We start from the raw sequence: 24,372 nt of genomic DNA, 5'->3' as shown, positions 1-24,372 counted from the left end.
TAAATGATCACACGATCTCAGAAATGTCGTAAGGATCCAAGGACTGTCCTAACACAGTCCTAGCACGTAGTTGACGCTCAGTAAATATTAATGTCCATCCACTCCTTCTCCTCTCCCTTCTGATAAGCAGTAAAGTCTGACCCAGGCTCCCTTCTGATAAGCAGTAAAGTCTGACCCAGGGACTGCAGAACTTGTAATTTCTTCTTATCTCCAGCATTTAGGATGACAGCCAACTGTCACTGCCTTCTCCTCCCGACCAATTTCTCTTATTATGATAAAGTACACATAATACAAAATTCATTACTTTAACCATTCTTACTGTGTAAAGTATGCAACTTGATGATTTGATACACATATACATTGTGAAATAATCACCACAATCAAACTAATTAACACATCCATCACCTTGCATAGTTACCTTCTGTGTGGTGGGTGGGTGGGCATGTGTGGTGAGAACACTTAGGGTCTATCATCTTAGCAAATGTCAAGTATGCAGCATAGTATTGTTACACGTACTCACCATGCCGTACACAGATCCCTGAAATTTATTTATTTTGCATAGCTGAAATTTTGTACCCTTGACCAATATGGGTACCTGCCTGTTCCTCCCGACCCTAGTTACAACCAGTCTGCTGTCTACTTCCATGAGTTCCACTGTCTTAGACTCCACACATGAAGGGGCACAGTCCACTGCACCCTTGTAAAGTGAATCAGTCTCATTTGTGCTCCTTGAGGTACGAGGCCTTAAGAAGGAACATTCCCAGTACTTGGGCTAGATATGAGTTTTGGAGGATATTCTCTCCCAGCTTGCAGAAGTGGCTTTGCTGAAAAATGCAGGCAGTTACGCCTTAAAGGAAAGAATGTGCCAGAGGGCCCCACCAAGTTGCAGCTGGAGACAGATCATCTGCCTGGGGCAGTGGGCCATTGCACTTAATTCCCTACCTCTATTTACACAATAACATTCAGTTAGTCATATAGGGAAGTGGGCAAACAGAACAGACAACCCAGTGCCTTTGTGGGTTATCTCCATTGTTGTTTATCTCCAAACAGGACATTCTTAGTTTGGAAAGGTGTGCACGTACTTTGCTGCATTAACACTGATGAGGAATCTTTACCTTTTGTCTTCTTTATTCTTGGATTATTTTTATCTGATGAATTTGGATATATAAAAAAGTGAATAAAGACAGGTGATTGCTGATGTGCCCGAGCGAGCACCAGCCTTCCCTTTTAAAATCATTTCGTCTGTGGTGCTTCCTCTGCGTCATCGACCAAGTAGCCCAGTGGACAGCAACACACATGTAAGTGAGATCATGCAGTATTTGTCTTTCTGTATGTGACGTATTCCACTAAGCATAACGGCCTCCAGGTCTTTTCATGCTGTCACAAATGGCAGAATTGGTTCTCTTTTAAGGCTGAATAATATTGCATTATATGTATTGATGACATTCTATCCATTCATCTGTAGATAGACATTTAGATTTTTCCATCTATTGGCTATTGTGAATAATGCTGCAAAAAATATCAGGGTGTAGGTATTTGCTTCAATCCTTTTAGATAAATACCAGAAGTGAGATTGCTGGGTCATATGGTAAGCTTCCTTTTCATTTTTTAAGGAATTTCCATATTATTTTCCCTAATGGTTGTACCAATTTACATTCCCACATGGTTTGGATGTTTGGCTCCTCCAAACTCATGCTGAAATTTGATCTCCAGTGTAGAAGGTGGAGCTGTTTGGGTCGTGGGGTTAGATGCCTCAGATATCTCTGAGATAAGGAGTGAGTTCTCACTTACTAGCTCACACAAGAGCTGTTTATATAAAGAAGACTGGCACCTCCTCTCTTCTTGCTTCTTCTCTTGCTATGTGACTCGGCTGCTCCCCACACACCTTCTGCCTTGATTCAAAGCTCCCTGAAGCCCTCATCTACCAGAAGTAGATGCTGGTGTGGCACATTTTGTATAGCCTGCAGAATCATGAGCAAATAAACCTCTTTTCTTTATAAATCACCCAGTCTTGGGTACTATTTTTATAGCAATGCAAAATGGCTACTACAAATTGTGTACTAGGGTTCCCTTTCTTTACATTCTTGTCAACACATATCTTTCATTTTTTAATAACAGTCACCTAACAGGTGTGAAGTGATTCCACATTGTAGTTTTGGTTTGCATTTCCCCGTTGATAAGTGATGTTGAGCACCTTTTCATATATATGTTTGCATTTGTGTATCTTCTTTGAAAAAAATGTCTATTCAGGTTCTTCCTCACTTTTTATTCAGTTATTTGGGGTTTTTTGTTTCATTTTGTTTTGCTATTGAGTATATGAGTTCCTAATTTATATTGGCTATTACCCCCTTACCAGATATAAGGTTTGCAAACATTATACCACACTCTACACTTATCTTTTCATTTTTTTGATTGTTTCTTTGCTGTTCAGAAGTATGTTAGTTTGATACAGGCAGGTTCTTACTATTTTTCTTTTGTTGCTCATAATTTTGGCACAATATAGAATAAATACACACACACACACATCTATATATAGCAAAGACCAATGTCAAGATAGCTTTTCTCCTATGTTTTCTTCTAGAGGTTTACAGCTTCAGTTCTTACTTTTAAATCTTTAAAACATTTGGAGTTGATTTTTTTATATGGTATAAGTGATCAATTTTATTCTTTTGCATGTAAATATCTAACACCACTTATTGAAAAGACTGTCCTTTCCCCCATTATGCATTACTGACATCTTTGTCAAAAATCAATTGACTATAAATGTGCAGATTTATTACTGTGCTCTATTCTGTGCCATTGGTCTGTGTGTCTGTTTTTATGCCAGTACCACGTTGTTTTATTTACTATAGATTTCCAATATAATGTGAAATCAAGAAATGTGATGCCTCCAGCTTTGTTCTTCTTTCTCAAGATTGCCTTGGCTTTTTAGGGTCTGTTGTGGTTTCATATAAATTTTAGAATTTTTTTTTCTGTTTTCGTGAAAAATGCTATTGTAATTTTAATAGCGATTGCATTGAGTATGTAGATCACTTTAGGTAAAATAGATATTTTAACCATATTAATTCTTTCAGTCCATAAACATGAGATATCTTTCCATTTACTTGTGTCTTCCTTAATTTCTTTCATCCTTGTTTATAGTTTTTGGCGTACAGACCATTCATCTCCTTGGTTTATTCATAAGTACTTTATTCTTTTTGATGCTATTATAAATGGAATTGTTTTCTTAATTTCTGTTTTGGGTAGTTCATTATTATTATTTAAAAATGTAACAGACTTTTGTATGTTGATTTTGTATCTTGTTTGTATCTGAAACTTTTTTGGTGAAATTTCCAATGTTCCTCCTGTTATTGATTTCTAATTTCATTTATAGCTTCATACCATTATAGCTAAAAAAGATATATGATATTATTTCCATCTTCTTACATTTGTTAAGACTTATTTGGGAGCCTAGCATATGATCTATCCTGAAGAATGTCCTGTGAACACTTGAAAAGAGTGTGTATTTGGCTACTGCTGGGTAGAATATTCTTTAGATGTCTGTTAGATTCATTTGGTTTATATTGTCTATTGTTTTCTAACTGGATGACCTACTCAATGTCAAAAGTGGGGTATTGAAGATCCTACTATTTTATACTGCTGTCTCTTTTTCTCTTCAGAGAGATTCCCTTTTATATTCTGATGTTAGGTGCTTGTGTATTTAAATCGTTGCAGCCTCATGATGAATTGACCCCCTTTATATGCTGACCTCTTTTTTCTCTTGTGACAGTTTTTGACTTGAAGTCTATTTCGTCTGATGTAAGTATAACCATCCTTGCTCTGTTTTGGTTACCATTTGCATTGAATATCTTTTTCTATCGCATAACTTCCAGCCTATGAGTATCCTTAACCAAAAGGGAATCTGTTGTAGGAAGCATAAAATTGGATCTTGTATGCTAGACATCGTGGCTCATACCTGTAATCCTACCACTCTGGGAGGCTGAGGTGGGAGGCTCACTTGAGCTCAAGTGTTTGAGACTAGCCTGAGCAGAAGTGAGATCCCATCTTTACAAAAAATAGAAAAATTAACTGGGTGTGGTAGTTCATGCCTATAATCCCAGCAATTTAGGAGGATGAGGCAAGAGGATTGCCTGAGCCCAGGGGTTTGAGGTTGTAGTGAGCTATGATGACATCACTGCACTCTAGCAAGAGTGACAGAATATGACTCTGTCTCAAAAAGAAAGGCAGATCTTGTTGTCTGCCTTTTTTATACTTCTTTAGTTCCTTTCTTTCTCTGTTGCTAGCCTCCTTTGTGATTTGATGATTTCCTGTGGTATTATGCTTTGATTCCTTTCTCCTGGTTTTTTTTTTTGTTTGTTTGTTTGTTTTGTTTTTTGCCTCTACTACAGATTTTTCTTTGTAATTACCACAAGGCTTACATAAAACATCTTACAGTAATAGCATACTATTTTAAGCTTATAACAAAACATATTTTGTTTGGATACAGAACTTTTATTTCTCCCTCCCAATTACATTTTATGTTATTGATGTCCAAATTTACAATTTTTATAATATATATGGTTATATAAAAACATGGTTATTAACTAAAAATATGGTTATTTTTAGTATTTTGTCTTTAAGCTTTTATGTATTAAAAGTGATTTACCTGAGTGGCACCCCTAGCTCAGTGGGTAGGGCCCCGTCCACATACATCGAGCCTGGTGGGTTTGAACCCAGCCCAGGCCAGCTAAAACAACAATGGCAACAAAAAAGATAGACAGGCATTGTGGGGGGTTCCTGTAGTCCCAGCTACTTGGGAGGCTGAGGCAAGAGAATCACTTAAGCCCAAGAGTTTGAGATTGCTGTGAGATGTTGACACTATGGCACTCTACTCAGGGTGACAGCTTGAGACTCTGTCTTAAAAAAAAAAGTGATTTATGTGTTAGAGAGGTTTGTCCCAAGTGTGGGGAAGCCAAGGGTCCCCAGTGGGGGCTATAAGCAAAGCAAGATGAGGCAATTCCTGAGACCAAGCATGACCCTGCACAGGAGAGGCTCAAGCAGGACCTGTTCCAGTTTAACAGGTTCCATCCTTGGGACTTCTGCCTCTGGGAAATACTCAAGAATTACAGGCAAAGAAAGGGGTCCAAGAATGGTCGTCAATGCAATTGGCCATTATAAAACCTCTAGAAATGTTCAGGATAAAGTAAATGTTTAGGACATCTTAGCAAGGCTGCAGTAGTCACAGCTCCTCTCCAATCTTCAAGATGCTACCTGAGGATGACAAGAAGGAAGATGCTAAAAAGTCAGTCAGGAAAGACAAAGACCCAGTGAACAAATCTGCAGGCAAGGCCAAAAAGAAGTGGTTCACAAGTGAAGTTTGGGACAAGCTCAGTAAACCTAGTCTTGTATGACAAAACTACATACGACAAACTCTGTAAAGAAGTTCCCAACTTTAAGTTTATAAGCCCAGTTGTGGTCTCTGAGAGACTTAAAATCCGAGGTTTCCTGGCCAAGGCTGCCCTACAGGGCTGCCCTACAGTTCTTAGTAAAGGACTTACCAAGCTGGTTTCAGAGCAATGCACTCAAATAGTTTACCCCAGAAATACGGAGGGTGGAGATGCCCCAGCTGCTGGTGAAGGTGGGTGAACAGGTCCACCCAACTGTATATTTTGAAAAAGAAAACTTTATTGGATCAAAAAAAAAAAAGTAAATTTTAATACTAGAGGCTGGTGCAAATGGGGCTTCATTCCCTGAAGAATAGGGAATGTTCTTCAGCTGTTTAAAAGTTGCTTCGTATGTTTGCAATCTTTTTCTTCTCTGCCACACATTGTAAGAAGAATTGTCTTGGGCCATACATTAAATACACAAATACTAATGAAAAAAAGTGATTTACACACTACCATTTCAGAATTATGAATTTGACTACAGAGTTACCTCTACTAGTCCATTTTATATTTGATATATTTCCATGTTGCTATTTAGCATCTTTTCATTTAAACTTGGAGAACTACCCTTAGCATATTATGTAAGGCAGTTTCAGTGGTAATTAATTTCTTCTGTTTTTGAGGGGGGTGGAAAAGCCTTTATCTCCTCTTCATTTTTAAAGGACAGTTTTGCCAAGTATTCTTAGTTTTTCTTTCAGCACTTCGAATATATCATCTCACTCTTTTCTGCTCTGCAAGATTATGCTGAGGATTCAGCTAACAGTCTCATAAGAGTTCCCTTAGATGTAATGAGTTGCTTTCCTCTGACTGTTTTGGAAATTCTCTCTTTGTCTTTGACTCTCAACAATTTGATTATCATGTGTCTCAGTGAAAAGTTCATAATGTTCAGCCTATTTGGAGTTCGTTGGGCATTGTGTATCTGAATATTCATTTATCTCCTCACATTTGAGGAGTTTTCTATAATTATTTCCTTTAAAAAGGTTTCTGTACCTTTTATTCTTTCCTTCTTCTGGAATTTCCACCATATATTATTTTGTTTGAGGGTGACCTTTAAGTTACATAGGTATTTTTCACTGTTTTTATCTTTCGTTTGTTCCTCTGACCGGGTAATTTCAAGTGATCTGTTTTTTCAGTTCACTGATTCTTTCTTCGGCTTGATTGAGTCTGCTGTTGAACCTGTCTCCTGAATTTTTCAGTCCAATCATTATATTTTTCAGCTCCAGAATTTCTGTTTGGTTCTTTGTTATGATTTCTCTTTGTCAAACTTATCAGTTTATTCCCCACTGTATTCCTGCTTTCATTTAGTTTTCTAATTTTCTTCTATAATTGTTCATTGAACTTCATTAAGACAATTATTTTGAATTATTTGGCAGGAAATGGGATCATCCACTGAAACTTTATTTTGTTCCCTTGGTGATGTTACATTTCTTTAATTCCTCATGTTCCCTGAAGATTTTCACTTCTATCTTTAAAGAAGCAGTCCCTCCCCAGTATTTACTAACTGACTTTGGGAGTTAACTGATCCTCTCAGTCAGCCTAGTTAGAGATTTTGAACATCTCTTAGGCTTTTTCTATGGATGCACCTGTCCCATTCTCTCATTCCCTGTGGAAATGGAAGACTTAGGATTGTTGGTCTTCTTTCAATCCCACAAAGTCAGTCAAGGTGCTGAGAGACTTATCAGAGCCCTAGGGCACTGCCCTTATGTGTCCAAGGTTGTGCATCTTCTTTTAATTCTACAGACTTGAGCTAGTTGCTGATATTTATGTGCTATCTGCAAGAGCATGCACACACCATCTGCAGAGACTGACATGTGCTATATCTCAGGGTGTACGTAACACACTGAGGGGGGGGTGTGATCGCCAGGTCTGGGGAAGGAGGATACTAAAGATGAGGCATCCCACAGGGTTTGTTGGTGGCCTCTTGGTGGGGTCTGCAGTTAGTAGGTAGTAGGAACTGTGGCCAGAGTTTTGAGATTCATGCAGTTGTTATTTAAGTTCCTGCTCCTTTTCTATGCTCCTGGCTCCCCCAGACTATCCAATCATGCTGATCCCTTCAGTGATCTGGGAGGGGCAAGGCAGAAGTGGGATTCCTGAGCAACATCCTGGGAGGCTGTGGCAGCCAAATACTCACCATAGTCTCCCTTTCCCCCATGGGAGAATCGCAGGCTGAAGTGGTCTCTCTTTGCATTGAGCTATGCCTCCTGGGAAAGAGGTGGCACAGGTAAAGTGGAACCATTCTTACTACCCTCTTCGAAGCACCTATTTTAGATTTTTGGCTCAAAGAGGGTGTTGGAATCTCTTCACTGGATTTCTGAGTTTCCACAGACATTTTCCATCCATGATTGACAAAATCAACACTTGGGGAATGGGGGTAGTGAGGGTTGGAATTGTCTGTCCTGCCATTTGTTGACATCACTCTCTCCTTACCAGTTTTAAGTGTACAGTACAAGGCTGTTACGTATATTTATATTGCTATACAACCATCACCACTGTCCATCTTCAGAGCTCTTTTCATCTTGCAAAACAGAAACTCTGTTAAACAAAAACCCTTATTTGCTCCTCCCTCCAGCTCCAGGAAAGCACCATTCTGTCTCCAGGTCAATCATTACCTTTTGCGTTTAAAAGCCACCATCTTATATTCTTTCTTCCACTCATTCACTGAACAAATATTTAGCAAGTACCTCTTAGACTGAGAACTTACTTTCTGAATCTAGAATAACAAACTAACAAAGTGAAACTAAACCAGAATTCTGAAATGGGAAGTGAGAGAGGGAGGAAAAGAGGGAGAAAGAGATCTCCCACTTGCCATATCATGACCCATAAACACTGATGGCTTTAGCAATTTTCCAAATACTCAGGAAAGAGCAACTTACTGGATAAAGGCTATACATTTTAGAATGGGCTGGCAGTGTTCCAGGGTAATTTATCCTTGAAGACAATGTACTGTTGGTCCCTTCCAGGTGTCTTGATAGAATCCTTCTAATTGCACACTTTCAAAAGATTGTTTCCTTTATGAAAATGAATGGTGGATCAAGCTGAATTGACTAATTAACACTATATATGACTATTAGGAAAGCAATGTTTGGTACAGCTAATTCACGAAGATAAAGACAAGGGTAATAGCTCTGCTCAGAGTATGACAAAAATTTCAACAAACTTGCTATCATGAACAATGTTCTGGTGCCCCTTACACCAGATGGGCTGCAGGATTTATGATAGGATGTGTCATAGATACATATCAAGATAAATGGAAACTAGGAGCCCCTTTAAAGCCAGCCTTCAGGATCTAAAGAGAGAATCTATTGTATATCTGGCTTGATAATTGATAGAGGTGTACTTTTAGGCTTTTATGGATCATTGAAATCAATCTCAAAAAGCAGTATGAACTGATTGGAGACAATATTTTCAACTTTTTCTAAGCAATAATCAAGGGTAAGCAATGATCAAATGAAACTGACATGTCTGAATTGTTATTTCTTTTTACTTTTTCAGCCCATCCTCTCACATTCAGTTGGCTTGGTAGGTGCCAGGTCAAAGAAGCCAAAGAAGGAAAGGGGAAAGGAAATGTACAGATAGGATGCATTGTCAAGGACGTACTCTAACAAGAGCTGAGGATGGCACTCGGCACTTTCCAGTGGCAAGAGCCCATGGTACGAAGAAGCCAAATCCCTGAGCCGTGACTGCCAGAGCGGGAAGAGACAGTTGGGGAAGGGTCCTCTTTCTTCAGCGTTCTTTATCCCTATTTCCCACATTCTGGGTCCTCCAAACAGCTCCACAGGCATGTCTAAATCAGTATATAAATCTGCAGCCAGATAAACACACTTTGGAGACCATCAGAATTGCTTTAGTATAATAACAGGAAAATGATAATCTTGCTTTTATTTAATATATAGCAGGTTATGATTTGTTCAAAGTGCATTCTCACACATGCCTGTTAGTTACAGAAGCAGACATCCTTTCTACTTTCACAAATAAGGAGAATGAGGCACCAGGCATTTAAGTGGCCTGCCCAAGGCCACATAACTAAACTGTGATGACACCAATTTACCGAGGACTGACTATATGCCAGCCTCTACTCATATTTCCCTTACGTGATAGTGCTATAATTACCTCTCTTTTCCAGGAGGAAACTGAAGCTCAGAGAATTTAAATAATCTGCCTACAGTCCCTCAACTAACAAGCGCCATAGCTGGGATTGAATTTGTATCTGTCTCCAAAGCCAGTTCCTAGATACCTAAACAGACTTAGTTGGATAAGAATCACTGTGCTTACACCAGTTAATACTTTCAAGGGGACAAGGACACAGCAGACAGGCCTGGCTTGACATGTAGCATTGCCCTTATCATATTAATCTGTATATTTCCCATCTCCTTTGCTCTTATACTCACACCTTGAGGCTGCCCTCTATCCACACTGAAGCAGAAACAGAGACTCAAGGAAACTACGGCCCAGTGTTCTGCATAGAAAAACTTCATTCCCTGCTTGCCAAGCAGATTTTCAGGTACCTAAATAACTGATTGAGGCAGACAAAAGAACAGGGAAGGGGTGCAGAATTGACTAGCAAGCGGGAAGAAAGTGTGGAAACGGGAGAGGGGAGGCAGTCAGGGACAGGGTTCTACCTCTCTGAAATCTCAGAGCCCCAGATCAAGGGTGGGAGTGGGAGGTCCAACAGTGGGAGGAAGGAAGGGAGAGTCTCCCCTTGGCCAAGTAGAATTAACATCTCCAACATGGATGACATAGCCAACCAGGACAGGAGGGTAAAAAATTGCCAGCAGGCGGTTTTGTTAAGTATTCCTTAAATCAGCTATTTGGGGATTCAGTGCAGTGGGTAGGCAGAGTTGACAGGATCACAAACATCAAAGCCTAGCACCCCCTCCCCGCCACGCACACACCAGTCTGCAGCGTCTCTGTCCTCATCCGCCCCCCACCCTGCCCCCAGGTGCTGCTGCGCTCAGTTAGGCTGCCCCTCAGCCCCCAGCTCAGCCCAGAGCCCAGCACATCAGCATTCCTATCACTCCCTCACCCCATGGGAAACAATTCCAGCTGCCTTGTTCTTAAGCATCACCCTTGGCACCATAAGCCTGAGCCTGTGCATAATTGACAAGGAATATGTTGATAAGGAATGGGACCATTCCAAGTTTCTGAAGGATAAGTAGGTAATTAAAAGAAAAACCTAATTTAAGAAAATTCTGAAGATGTTTTAAAAAACTCTCTGGCAATATCCTGTACAGATTATTCTCTTTTACCAGAAGTCTTCTGCAGTGCCTTTGTTTGCAAAGCCTCAGGCTAGAGATCCAATGTTCTAGCGCATCCCAGAGTTCCCAGGACTCCTCTGGGGGTAGCAGCCTTGGGCTGGAAGGTGAAAGCCAACCTCAGTTTCCCCACAGTGCTCTGAATCATCTGAGTTTTCCAAAGTCCAAACACTGGGTGACTTCCCATAGATGCCCTGCACAGTGCTCCCAGGGCACTCTGGCACCCTGCCTAGCAGCTGCCCTCACTTTGCAGGGCAGTGCAAAAGGTCCAGGACAGTAACATTCATCATTGCTGGATCACAAGTGCATAGAGGTGAAATCAGCTACTCCCACACTCCCTGCTTCCAGCCGCACTGTTTCACTGCCTGGTTTGTTTAAGACCCACGGTGAGCCAGCCTGCTGCCAAAATACCTCCTGTAGGGAGATACCTGAAAAGAACACAGCACTATAAACCACACACCAGGAGGCCTGTCACTTCCCAGGCCCAGCATGTTCTTCATTCCACCTTGCCTCCCCATCCTGGAGGTTGACTTAACATGGAATCAAATCTGTACTACCCACTAAATTTATGACCTTCAGCCAAATAATTCTGAGTTGTGCTTAATCTGTAAAATGGGACTGATAATATAGTAGAACCTCTGTAAGTTGATTACCCAAAGGACCATAACAAACTGTTAACACAAGAAGCTAGGCCTACTGTAAGGATATAGACATGGGGGGCATGTCTGGTCCATGAAAATTAGGTCAACTTACGAAGGTGGTCAATGTAGGGAGGTGGTCAGCTATGGAGGTTCTGCTGCATTTGTCTCATAGGGTATTGTAAGAACTCTGTATGTATAAGAGACCAGGCACTTCTAATGCAAGATAACTTTTAATCCAGGCTTCCTGCCTTACCCCACTCAGCCCCATCTAGCTAAACTAGTCTTATCTAGCCCAATTTGTTAAAGAGCTTGTCTAACCCTAGCTATCAGACCCTGTGATTTTCCCTCAGTCCAATCCTGCCTGTAAACTGAATGACAACAAACACAAGCCCTAGCTTCTCAGAGCTGAGTCTCATGAAGGATGTAGGCATTACTGAAGTAATAGCACAAAGAGATGTAAAATGATACCTGTGATATAAAGGAGAAGTGCAGTGTTTTCAGATCATAGAACAGGGTGACTGAGCTGTCAGGGAAGGAGAAGGCTGAGGGCTCCGGGATGAGCAGGAGGACAAGTGTGGCCAGGGCGCTATGGGGAGAAAGTGGCTCACTCCTGGGACAGGAGGGCCGGCAGGCCCAGGGTGTGGAGAGGAAGGGTGCCTCAGGAAGACTTTGCTTAGAAAAGCAAAGTGGGGGCTAGACCATAAAGGGGTCTGAAGGCTGAGTTGAAACTCTATTGGGAGCCTCAAGAGAAGTCACCATAGATTGTACACTAGAAGTGGACACACTCGGAATTGATGTTCTCAAGCAAGCAAACCGCATTTCACCCTGACCCCGGTGTAAACCGAGGTTGGAGCTGGTAGTAACATAAGTGGCAGAGATACAGACCATTACAGAACCTCCAAGAGAAAAGGGTCCCCAGATGGGAGGTCAGAAAAGCCAGGAGGGCTAAGAAGCCCTCCTCGGTCAGAGTCAGGTGTCCAGGTAGCGTCGGGAGCAGGAAGGTGCCTTCCAGACATAGGAACAGCAAAAGCAAATGTGTAGAGCAGTGATTTTCAACTGGTGTGCCGTGAGAGGATCTTGGGGGTGCGGTGAAAAAAAATTTTTTTTCCTTGGTTCAAGTTCATTGATGGTGCAAAGAATTAGGTTGCACTGATTGCATGTTTGGTAAGGTCCCTCTTATAATTGTGTCCTGCCCCAAAAAAGGTGTGGCATACACCGTAACCCCCCACCCCATCCATACTCCTGTGTTCCCCTGCCCCACACCTTGAATTGATTGAGTTTTTCCCTTAAGAGAAAAAACTTTTTCTCTATTAAATCATCTACTGCCTTCATATTAGAACCGAGTACATTGGATCCTTGCTTCTCCATTCTTGTGATACTTTACTAAGAAGAATATGCTGTGAAAAAATATGAACTAAATTATTTTCAAAAGAAGTTCAAAGCGCAGTAAGTATATTCTTTTGCTACTCTTTTTCTTTTATGATCAACATAATTTAAGCGTGCTGCAGAAGTTCAACTATAAGTTCGAGTGTGCCGTGAGATAAAGGAGGTTGAAAAACACTGGTGTAGAGGCAAGGGGTGTTTACAGGAACCAACAAGAGGTTCCACATTGCTGGAGCAAAAAGTGTGAGAGGGAGAGTGATGAGAAATAAGGACCTAAGAGGGACGCTTGGCAGAGAACAGACGGGAAGAACTCCCTCCTCCACACGACAAGGCCCCACCAGTAAGTTATCAGGAGCTGCAGAAGGATTTAGGCAGGGAAGTGATATGATCGAGTTTATTTTAGATAGATGGTTCTGTCAGTTGTGTAACTAAGGGGTATGAGGAGATATGGAATCAGAAAGATTAGTTAACGAGATGGTTACACATCCACATGTCAAAATACTATGCAGAAATTAAAAGTGATTAAAATTAGAAAATTCTTGTAGCTTAATGCTGGATACAAAGCAATATATATCATATTATCTCAAATATGTGTTTGTATCTATATTTGCCTAAAGACAGGATGGAAACAAATCTTTTAACAGGTTTCTATAACTAAGTGGTAGGATTATAGATGATTTTTGATTCCTTCTTTATAGTTTTCTTCATTTACCACAAGGACCATGTATTTATGGAAGTTTGTAATCAGAAAAAAATAAAGATTTAAACCACAGGAAGTCAGCTTGGATGGCCCTATCAATCTGATAGCAACAACTTACATTTTGATAGTACCTGATATTTAGTGACGCTAAATCTTAAGCCACAAGACAAATATCATTCTCTCCATGTTCACAGAGGAGAAAATGAAAAACAGGGAAGCAAAATGATTCATTTAACATGACACAAAGGTCTAGAGGCAGACGCACACAGGAACTAGGTAGATAACACTTTTCAACTGGTTTAATTCTTTTTACTGAGAAGGTGTTTAACAGAACAGATCATGCACAATCTAATAATTAAGATAACCAAAATAATTAGAAACAGCCCAACAGACTGCATGATTATCAAACCAAATCAATAAAGAAGTCAATCCTAAGCCTTTGGGAAATAGAGCATGCTACAGTGGGGACTGTAACTCCAGAATTCTGGACTGCAATTCGAGAATTCTCAACTCATGACACATTTTCTAGACAGGAGAAGGGGGCTGGTATTAGGAAGAAAGAAGGCAGAAGTTGCCTCCACACTGCACCCGCCCTCATTCATACTAACTGTGTTCAAAGAAAGGAAAAAGCAGATGTAAATGGTATGTAATTGTGGAATAATTCACTCCCATACTGATCACCTTAAGGGTTTCCATCCCCCAACACACACCCTTCCCTGTCACTCTCACAAGCTACAAAAACACAATCCTAGATGAAACTACAACTACGGAAATTAGACCCTCCAGGCTGTACCCGGCCAGACTGAGCCTCCCCCACCCCCCACCCCCCAGCCTCCTGGACAGGGAAACCGTGGCCCCAGAACAGCACCAGGTCTGACTGCAGAGCACAGATGCCCAGAAAATGCAGAAAGGAGATCCTCGTGTGAGCCTGGACTTATTTTTATTTATTCCCTTTAAAACTTCAGAAACGCTTAAAGAAACCCAGTGGTATTTTTAATATGGCTTCCATAGCTTAAAATAACGTCCCTGGCTGTTGTTGGATGGGTGAGGTGAGACTACGGGGAGGGAAGATGGAGGAGGTAGGAGGCTTCTCAAAATTGCCAGGCTTGCAGATTAAACAAGTGCAAATTAATCAGGGTCCAAATTTATGCTGAAATGGGTGATACCTATTTTTCAAGCTAATAAAGTGGCATTTACTTGTAAATACAAAGCAAATGAATAACCAATTTACATTTTCTTAATCTACTGCAAGTGCCCCTGAAGATCAATAGAATAACAATTAACTAGAAATTCTGCATCCATAGGTCCTAATTCAACCTTTGCCACTATAATCCCCCTGTATCTGATTTATCTTAAGTAGGCGGTAATGGGCTGCCAAGGTAGAGAATAGCTGGCCAACCAAGGCTGTGAACGGGATGATTGGGTGGGATGGCCCACAAATGGGATCTGCCCAGGCCTGTCAATCATCTGGACACTCTCACCGCCCCTGCTAATCTACCCTCTCCTGACCCTTTTATATTTCTGAGCCTCCTGGAGGTCCCTTGGGCTCTGTAATTCTTGCACTGCTCTTATCCTCATATTCTCCTTCCTCTAGGCAGGATACCCCCAAAATTTACCTCATTCAGTGAATAGGAAGGGCCATATACTCTGATCTTATTACAACACAGAAAAACAAGGCAATAAAGCAATAAAGGCAACAGCACTAAAGTCCCAAGTGTTCACTGGCCCGAGCACCACCTGAAACCTCACCAAGGGACTATTTGTTCTCACTCCAGATTTATATATCAAGCTAAAATCAAGTTGCTTCATCTATAGCCCCCTGTTCCTAGGCCATTAAAAACAGCACAATGTGATGTAAAAAGGGACAGTTACAGGCGGACAACAGAAGTACAAAGAAATATTATTTAGCAAAGCAACTAGTATAAAAGCAATCAGAACAGGCGCAATAATTTTTTAAAGGATAGTAAAAGGTGTCATTTAGTTTTGAGTCAAATAGTTCTACACACCTCTGCATTCCCTAAGAGTACCTAGGTGTTCCATCATAGTTCATAGTGAGAACTTTGAGTCATTAAGCAAAAGTTAAATTTGGTGCTCTCTGTTTCAGAAGGCAGAGATGTGCATAATTCACTGAAAATAAAAACACGTTTTCATGCACAGAAAGGTAAAAGGTAGGGTTTAGCTATTTGGAAAACTCACCCTTTACTTCCTGATGCTCTAAATATAATGAATATAAAATGTAATTATCTGATAAACTCTTAGAAAGCATGATGTTCAGCCCTTCACTTTAAAAATGAGAAACTAAGGTCTAGCAAGGCTTAAATGACTGTCCAACATCCCCAAGAAGCAGGAAGAGCTAGGACCAGGCTTATAGCTCCTGGTTCCCAGGGTTCCTGATCTCCACCTGCCCACCCTCCTACTTGGACAAAGTCTCCACTTCATACAAATGATAATTACCAGCAGTTCCAATGTCATTCTCCTGATTACATTTGCTGAGCCAAAGAACTTATCTCCTCTCTTTGTAAAAGCTATTTTGAGTTATGTGAAAGGAAGTTGCTGTGTAAGTTTAAGGAGCTTTTTCTTACATTCCCTGAGTAACACACTCCTCCTTCTATGGGTACTGCAGAGTAATTTCAGTTTTCTAGTTCATAATCTCCCATGGATTTTGTAACACTCTGCCCTAGTGTTTGTAAAAGAAAACTAATGAATGAACAAGCATCCCAACAGAATAAAAAAAAATCCTAAGGAACATATTTTCAAATCAAGAGACCAAAGTGAAGACCATGGGATGCCCTCTCCTTCATCCTTCCATGGAGGCATCTCTCCCTCCCACCTCCCCCATCACTGTCCAGTAGAGTTTTGCTAAACTGTTTCCTCTTAAATCATCTTCTAAGTAAGTCTTCTGAATGACCAAGATGCTTATAACAGGGTAGAGATGCATAAGTATGTTCAATATATTAGGTCATATATTTTCTGCCTCTAGGAGTCACACTCTGGCTCTCACCATAAGAACCAGCCTTACCTTACTAGAGATGATTAAGATGATTGACATGTCTACATAATGCCTGCTCTGTGTGGAAGAATTTAAGTAAAAACAGGCCTTATCAAGCGTTAGGTTAAAGATCCATCGTGCCCTCTATGACTAAATAGGTTTACCTAGGTATGTCCTTTCATCTGCATAAAAGAGGAAATTTAGGGGTCAAGGAAAGTCATGTCATGTTCAAAGTTTTGAATAAGGCTTTCAATGATATTAAGTGTTATGCCAAGTACAGTATGTGGCAGGTTACTGAGAAATAGCATTTGAGGAACTAAAATGAATAATCGAGATTTGTAATATGAATTAAAGTGATCAAATATAATTTCCAGGTAGTTAACACAGAGGATAATTAAATCAGAAAGCATATCTCTAAAACTTTTGAACAAAATGAAGCATAATTGTCATCTTCTCTGACTTCACATGGATTATGAATATTAAATACTCTCATGAAGTAAGGAAGGAATAACCTTACACTTCTTTCCTATAGTCACAAAAAAGTATATGAATTTTTTCTTTCATCAAAATTTTTTTCAAAATTCTTCAAAGAAAGTTGCAATGGGCAAGTAAGTCAAAATTTAAATTATGCTATGCAATTTCTTAAAGCGTATACTCCTTTTTCTTTTTTGCTCTCCACTATAAACTCTAATTCGCTTTCCTAAAATCAGATATATTACCAATTCCCTATGAAATCATCTATGAAGAAGAAAAATTATACAGTTGAGTCCTTCCAACCAAATGGCAAACATTCGCACAGAACAGAATTCCTGGAACGAAATAAAAGTTCTGATTTCTCCTCTGAAACCCTGAGGAAATCTAAGTTAGTGATAAGAAAGCAGGCCACATTCAAAAGAGCAAAGGAAAGCTACGAGAGTGAACAATTTGAGAACAGGAACAGGCCCTTCACTTGGGTTGTCTGAATGCTTACCTACTTCTAGAAAGAACTAACCTTTTCCCATCCTGACACTTTGCTGAGTTAATTAAGCTGCCGTTTTCTAGACTTCCTATAATTAGAGCCAGCTAAAACAGTAAGAAATCCCAATCTTTGTATTTACTAATGAGAAAATCAAGATCTGGAGAGGTGAGGTGACTTACTCAAGGTCCCATAGCTGGTTAACAGCAGAGTAAGAAAGATACCCCAAATCTGACTCCTGCCACGTCAACACACTGCAAAATAAACTTGCCAGGAGGAAGATCACTTCAGAACGCCACTAGAGACACTGGTCCTTGAAGAGCCTGAAGAGCACTCTGGTGCCCCACGTGATGCTCCGGGCTTCTCCCAGCGCCGGAAGCCTGCCTAGTAACAGAGTCCAACAGCAGCAGAAGAGTTAAGAGCCTGGTGAAGGACAGAACCCAGAGTCTTTCTTGCAGCAATTTGTCCTAGCTGTTCTGCTTTCTGGTCAAGGGACGTATATAACTGGAGTTGCAAAAATTTTACTGAATAAACAATATTTAATAAACCAAATCTACAAAAGGACATACATAGAATGAACCTAGCAAAGCATCACTGATACATCGCAAACCAGGTCCTCTGAGAGAACAGGGGAAAAGGATGAGTTAGTTCCTTGAAGGTGCGCAGAAAGACAAGAAAACCTAAATAAAAATATAATCCTGGTCACCTAGCGCTGCCCGGACATCGCGCAGGCCCCTGGCACCATGAAGATCTGGACTTCGGAGCACGTCTTTAACCACCCATGGGAAACTGTTACAACAGCTGCGATGCAGAAATACCCAAACCCTATGAACCCAAGTGTGGTTGGAGTTGATGTGTTGGACAAGACACATAGATCACTCTGGAAAGTTGCACAGCCATAGACTTCTCAGCACAGAATGGGGACTGCCTTCCATTGTGAAGTCTCTTATTGGTGCAGCAAGAACCAAAACATATGTGCAAGAACATTCTGTAGTTGATCCTGTAGAGAAGACAATGGAACTTAAATCTACTAATATTTCATTTACAAATATGGTTTCCGTAGATGAGAGACTTATATACAAACCACATCCTCAGGACCCAGAAAAAACTATTTTGACTCAAGAAGCCATAATCACTGTGAAAGGAGTCAGCCTTAGCAGTTACCTTGAAGGACTCATGGCAAGTACCATATCTTCAAATGCTAGTAAAGGCCGAGAAGCAATGGAATGGGTAATACATAAATTAAATGCTGAGATTGAAGAACTGACAGCTTCAGCAAGAGGAAGCATAAGGACTCCGATGGCAGCGGCAGCATTTGTAGAAAAATGATAATGAAAGTTTGTAGATAATGTTGGGTCCACCAGGTCTCTACAAGCTTGCAATATATTTATTTGTTATTTAAAAAATACAACTATATTTTAGGTATAATTTTTTTTTTAATAAGCTGATGTAAGGCTATATGACTTTTCATCAAAACAGAGATGCAGGGCTTCTAAATAAAAGGGATCATCTGAAATTAGTGTTGTTTGAAATGACTGTCTAATTTTGAGGGTTCCAGTATCTATGTGAAAATTTAACAGTTTTTTTAAGTACTTGGAAATTGGTATTGACATTTAATCTCCGAAGGTAGAATTTTAAGGCTTTATGCACGGGAGCTCTACCTGGCTTTGGACCAACCCCAGAACAAAGCAGAGCCACCTCTTCTATACACACGATCACCTGCTGCTGGAAACTTCAGCAGCTGCATGACGGAACTCACTTTACAAGGAGAAATTATAGACTTTTAAAAGATAGTATTTTGTATAAAGTAACTTGCTCTGCTACAAACCACCATTAAAAACCACAGTGTTTTAGTTTTATACTTAAATATTTTGGGTATGAAAATTACCTCTAAAGTAATACATGGCTCCAACAAAAGTATGATTTTATTGTATTAAAGGGTACTGTATTGATTTGCCAAAGCTTTCTGACTTAGTAAAGGTGCTGTGTTACCTTCAAAAAAAATAAAAAATAAAAAAAAATATAATCCTGCAGTTAAGAATTAAGCCCCATGATTGCATTAATGTATACGGCTATGATTTAATAAAAAAAAAGAATTAAGAACATTTTATGAGGAAAATCTCCAACAAGGAGCATTTTTTGTTCATTTTACACTGATTTTTTAAAATACTTCAAAAATAAAAGTGTAAATGTTGACTTTCTTTTTACATCTACTACTTTCAATGCCAAGTATTTCTTCTCCTTTGAATTAATAATTAACATCTTAGTCTTTAAAAACAGAGAATAGTTCTCACTTCTCTTTGTCCTTGAATTGAATAAAATAAACCCTGGAGTGAGAAGAAAATGGATTGGACCTGACTGTGACTTGAACCAATGCAAGGCAATTTTTTTAATAGCCATTTTGTGGAAAGATCACCGTATGCCCAAGACTGAGTGGGTGGCATCTGTCTCCGGCCCTCAAGGAAGGAGTAAATGAGCAAGGAAACAAATTACAGTACAGGAAGGAAGTACTATCATAGAGGTATGTACAACACACACATAAAGCAATTAATTCTGCGGAAACAAGGAAGGGGCTGAGGGTAAAGGCCAGGCAAGCTTGAGAGGAAATAACCCTGGCACTCAGCTTTCAAGGAAGAGTAACACTTGTCCAGATGGACAAGAGAGGATGTTATTTCAGGCAGAGTAACAGGATTGCAATAACATGAAGATGTATGTGGAAGGGCAGGTGTACTGAGGGACCAGCAAATGGTCACAGGTAGCTGACCCTGGATTTCATAGACAGCGGCTGGGGATGCAACCAGAAAGGTAGCAGAAACACACAACCAAGCTTTTGTGTCACCTTCTGAGAAGTTTAGATTTGTAGCTGTGAGCAACAGGAAACCATCAGAGATGTGGGGATGTTCTGCTTTGCTTATCATTTTAGCCCTTTTAAAGTACACAATGCATCATGTAATCTCACTCCACTATCAATCTCCAGAACATTTTCATCAACCCAAAAGAACATCCCCATCCCTGCTAAGCTCCCCCAGTTCCTCTCCCTGCTGTCTCTGTGGGTTTGCCTATTCTGGATAGTTCATATAAACGGAATCATACAATATGTGCCTTTGTGTCTGGCTTCTTTCACTAACATGACGTTCTCAAGGATCATTTATGTTGCAGCGTGTATCCGTACTTCATTCCTTTTCATGGCTGCATAAGGCTCCCTGGATCGACATTCATCAGTTGATGGACATTCGCATTGTTTCCATCCTTTGGCTATTGTGAATTCTATGAACATTTATGTATGGTGTAAGTTTTTAGCACCTGTTTTCAATTTGGGGGTATATATGCCTACTAGTGGGGAATTGCTGGGTTATTTGGTGCACTTAAGTTATTGAGGAATCCATCACATATTTATAGCCAAAGGAAAGACGTAACATTGTATTTTAGAAAGTCAAATGTACCTAGAGGCTATTTAAGGAAACTATATCCTATAGAGATGGTTTCCCAAAGATCTACCAAATACTTGCTCATCTGTTCCTTCCTGTCTTCCTTCCTGGCCTTCCTACCTTCTTTCCTTTCTTTCCTGCCTGCTCCCTTCCTTTTTTTTTTCTTTTCGAACCTACAAGTTGGCATGCAATCTGGTAGTCCAAATATATGCCCACCCACATACCTTGTGGCTTTACACCATCTTCTGAGGCTTCTGTGCTAGAATCCTGCTAGCTCAGCCCATCTGCAACAGTTCAGATTGTTTTCTTGCTTCACAACTCCAGCTCTGAGGAACTATCAAGCTTTAATAAATCAGCCTCATGGTGTTGAACAAGAGGCCAAAGAGCATCCATCAGGAAATATGAGGTTCACTAGAGTGTTTTGACACAGACATTCCTGCCTTCACACACCCTTTCTCCACCAGCCTCCTCCAAATACAGAAACATACCTTGCCAAACAACTGCTTCCGTACAGGCCTTCCAAGTTTGTAATTTCTAAAGCAAACAATTCTTCACACGAATTTCAAGGATTATTACAGTCCAATACAGACACGAGTAAAGTGGCATTCCTTAGAATTGAAATTGGTTAGTTTCTCAAGTTTTGAACATGTGCCATCATCGACACACCAGCAATGGCAAAGAGTGATGATGTAGTAATTTTCTTTCTTAAATTATTGTAGTTATGGATGCACTCAGAAGTTGTAGTGCTGGTCACTCAGTTATCAGAGGATGCAAATGAAGTGTGTTGTTGCTGTTGTTGATGTGGTGGTGATGAGCATGGTGGTGTTTTCCTCCAAGAAATCAAGAAATTAAAACAAGTCATATCACCACTTGAACAAATTTTATAAATGAAACCGGCTTGAGGGGTGCAGTGGGCTGGCATGAAATCAAATTGTGCAGTGGGGTAGCATGTTCAGAATAATGCTGTCCATGAAGCTCTTCTCCATAGTACACTGAACTTCTGTTTGGGGGAAAAGGGTGGGTGGGTACAAATGCTGTGCCGCTGACCTCAGCAATCCAATGTGTATTAAATTTATAGCCACTGCACCATCTAATCTTAGAGTTCATTAACATGCCCTAAAATGAACGAATTTGTACATTTTCCATTTTAAAAGTGCAATTATAAATAAAACTCCTTAGCAACAATCATGCAAATCTCTGGGTCACTAGGGATATCTCCTCCTCCTCAAAAAAAGCATAGGGCATTTCCGTGTGCCCATCAGGGCAGGGTGTGGAGAGAGAAAGCAGTAAATCCCAAAGAGCTGAAAGGGTATCTGGGTTCTCCTCTCAGTCTTGTCCCACTATGGAATAATCACACGTAGGATGGGACTGCCATTTGAATGGCCCTGCTGCACCAGGCACCACGGTCGTGTCCTGTACTCCACAGCCTCTCTTCCTTTAACAGAAACCAGATTTGGTCCGCGTGTCAGGAAGCCCCTCCCCAATCCCTGGAGACCGAGGCTTGATAGGTCTAGGGAATCACAGCTGTTCCAGTCCACTTGCCAGGGATTGGGTTAGAAATGGTCATGTGACACAATTCTGACCAATGAGAATAGTGGGAAGTCTGTTAGCTGATTTCCGGGAAATGACATTTATTATAAAAAAGGGATCATAAAAGGGGCACGTGCTCTCCTATTTTCTAGCCTTTAAACTGTGCTGTGTGAGAAAGTGACTCACAGAACTCCCATGACCAGAAAGAGACAAGACTCAAGGTAAATTGCCTGTGTTGGGTCTGCTAAAACCCCAAAGCACTGAATCTCCTTAATTAGCTAGCCTGGGTGCAGGCTTTCTCCAGACTTCTTGTTACACCACTAGATAATACCTTTTCCTTGTTGGTTAACCCATTTTTTTATTTGGATATTTTGTTAATTGGCACTAAAAGATCCTTAACTACTAAACCCACCTAAATGAGTGGATAAATGTTTACCCAAGCACTTATTAATTAAATTTTTAAAAATTACATTCCACTTGCCAGGGATTGGGTTAGAAATGGTCATGCGACACAATTCTGACCAATGAATTCTAATGTTTTATACCTAATCAGAAATGCTGTTGTATTTGACCTTTTTAGAAATAAAAACAACTCCAGGAAACTACACATATAGGAGAATACTTGACCGGGGGAAAAAATAGCTCTGCCATTTTAACCTGCAAACAGACCTGAAAGAGTGTAAAACAAGAACTGTGTGATAATCTAGAAAGAATAACATGCTCTAAAAAACACTCATGCCACAAATTTTCAAAATGAAAATCTGGGGCCTGTGAGTAAGAAGCACTCAATTTCCCCCATAACATATTACTGCAGAATCATCTGTATACATGGTTAAGAGAATCTGTTTAACACTTAGCAGTGTTATTTCAACAACTATTTATTTCAACAACTCCATCACATTTGGAGGGCATACTAAACTGTGCCCTTTTAAGATTTCTCCTGTCATTTTTTTTTTAACTTCCCCAAATCAGGTGTGTTTGGAATCTGTTCAGAGGACTAGCAGGTAATGAGTTATACAGCTGCCAATTTTCCAAAGCAGTGGTGGTGCCTAGGGATGACTTAGCGGCTGAAGCACCCATGCCCACAATATCCATCAGCTCCCTGTGCAACTCCCACCTTCAAAAATGCACAATCTGGATAAAGCCTCCACCCCCACCTCTTCTATAAGGAAGTCAAAGGGCCTTCTCCCTCCAAACAATATACTGTTTTATAAATTAAAGACCATTACTGCTAATAACATCCCCCTTACTCACAGGCATCTGATAATAGGCTTTCGGAGAGAATTGGAGGCCGTTACTGCTAATATGCCAGGATTTGCGCGTAATTGACAGGAGTTTATATCGTAAGTGCAAATCACCTACCAAGGGCATTATAGTATAAAAATCAAGTGAGGATCACAGAGTTCCTTTCAACTCTGTGAAATGATTCTACATGTGCTTACTCATTTTCTCTCTACCAGTTTGAGTTTCTCTCAGAAAGAAAAGGTAACCCTTGAGAAAAAAGGAAGGAAATACATGACTTTGATGCTTCTCCAGCAGACAACTTCTGGCTACATTTTATCTTTTACTGCTGAACAGTAAACAGTCTCCTTGTGTCTTGTGTTTTGTTTGTTTCAAACACCTGAGGGAAAAGACAATATTTTTCAGAACTGTTCATGTTAGTAGTCACCGCTGCTTTTCCTGCCACTCTGTAGTTCAGCCTATCGTCTTGAGGTTCCCAATATGTGAAGTTTGTGAAGTTTCCCAATTTGTGAGTTTTAGCTTCCTCCAACCAATACTTCCATTGTCTGAAAACCAGGCAAAGTTTTCCTAGAATATTTTAGATACCAATGACTAAATCACCTAAAATGAATGACTCTTAAGTCTAAGTGACATAGGACAAACACCAAGCTCCAAATGGCCATTTGGTGTTTGTTCATAATTTACGTTTCATTTCCCCTCTACAGTTTATCTTCTGCTGTATCAAACTGTTGCTCTGATGATGTGTTTCATAATTTTGCGATCACATGACAAGTGATCAATTCTGTTGTTTTTCCAGGATAACATCATTGAGTAATATTTAACAGGATGC

At 40.2% G+C, this 24,372-nt stretch overlaps 1 protein-coding gene and 1 pseudogene across 2 annotated transcripts in view; one reads left to right on the top strand and one right to left on the bottom strand.

Annotated features, from left to right (window-relative positions):
- The window catches only part of TMEM178A (transmembrane protein 178A), a 60,965-nt gene that overhangs the window by 27,987 nt on the left and 8,606 nt on the right, over positions 1-24,372 (bottom strand). The window lies entirely within an intron of this gene.
- On the top strand, positions 18,046-18,862 carry LOC128584597 (PRELI domain containing protein 3B-like; annotated as a pseudogene). Its single transcript, XR_008379694.1, has one exon. The product of XR_008379694.1 is annotated as a PRELI domain containing protein 3B-like (transcript).

This window comes from Nycticebus coucang, chromosome 4 (genome assembly GCF_027406575.1).
Source record: "Nycticebus coucang isolate mNycCou1 chromosome 4, mNycCou1.pri, whole genome shotgun sequence".
NCBI lineage: Eukaryota > Metazoa > Chordata > Mammalia > Primates > Lorisidae > Nycticebus > Nycticebus coucang.
The sequence above is the reverse complement of the archived record's forward strand: the minus strand, read 5'-3'. Positions and strand labels throughout refer to the sequence as shown.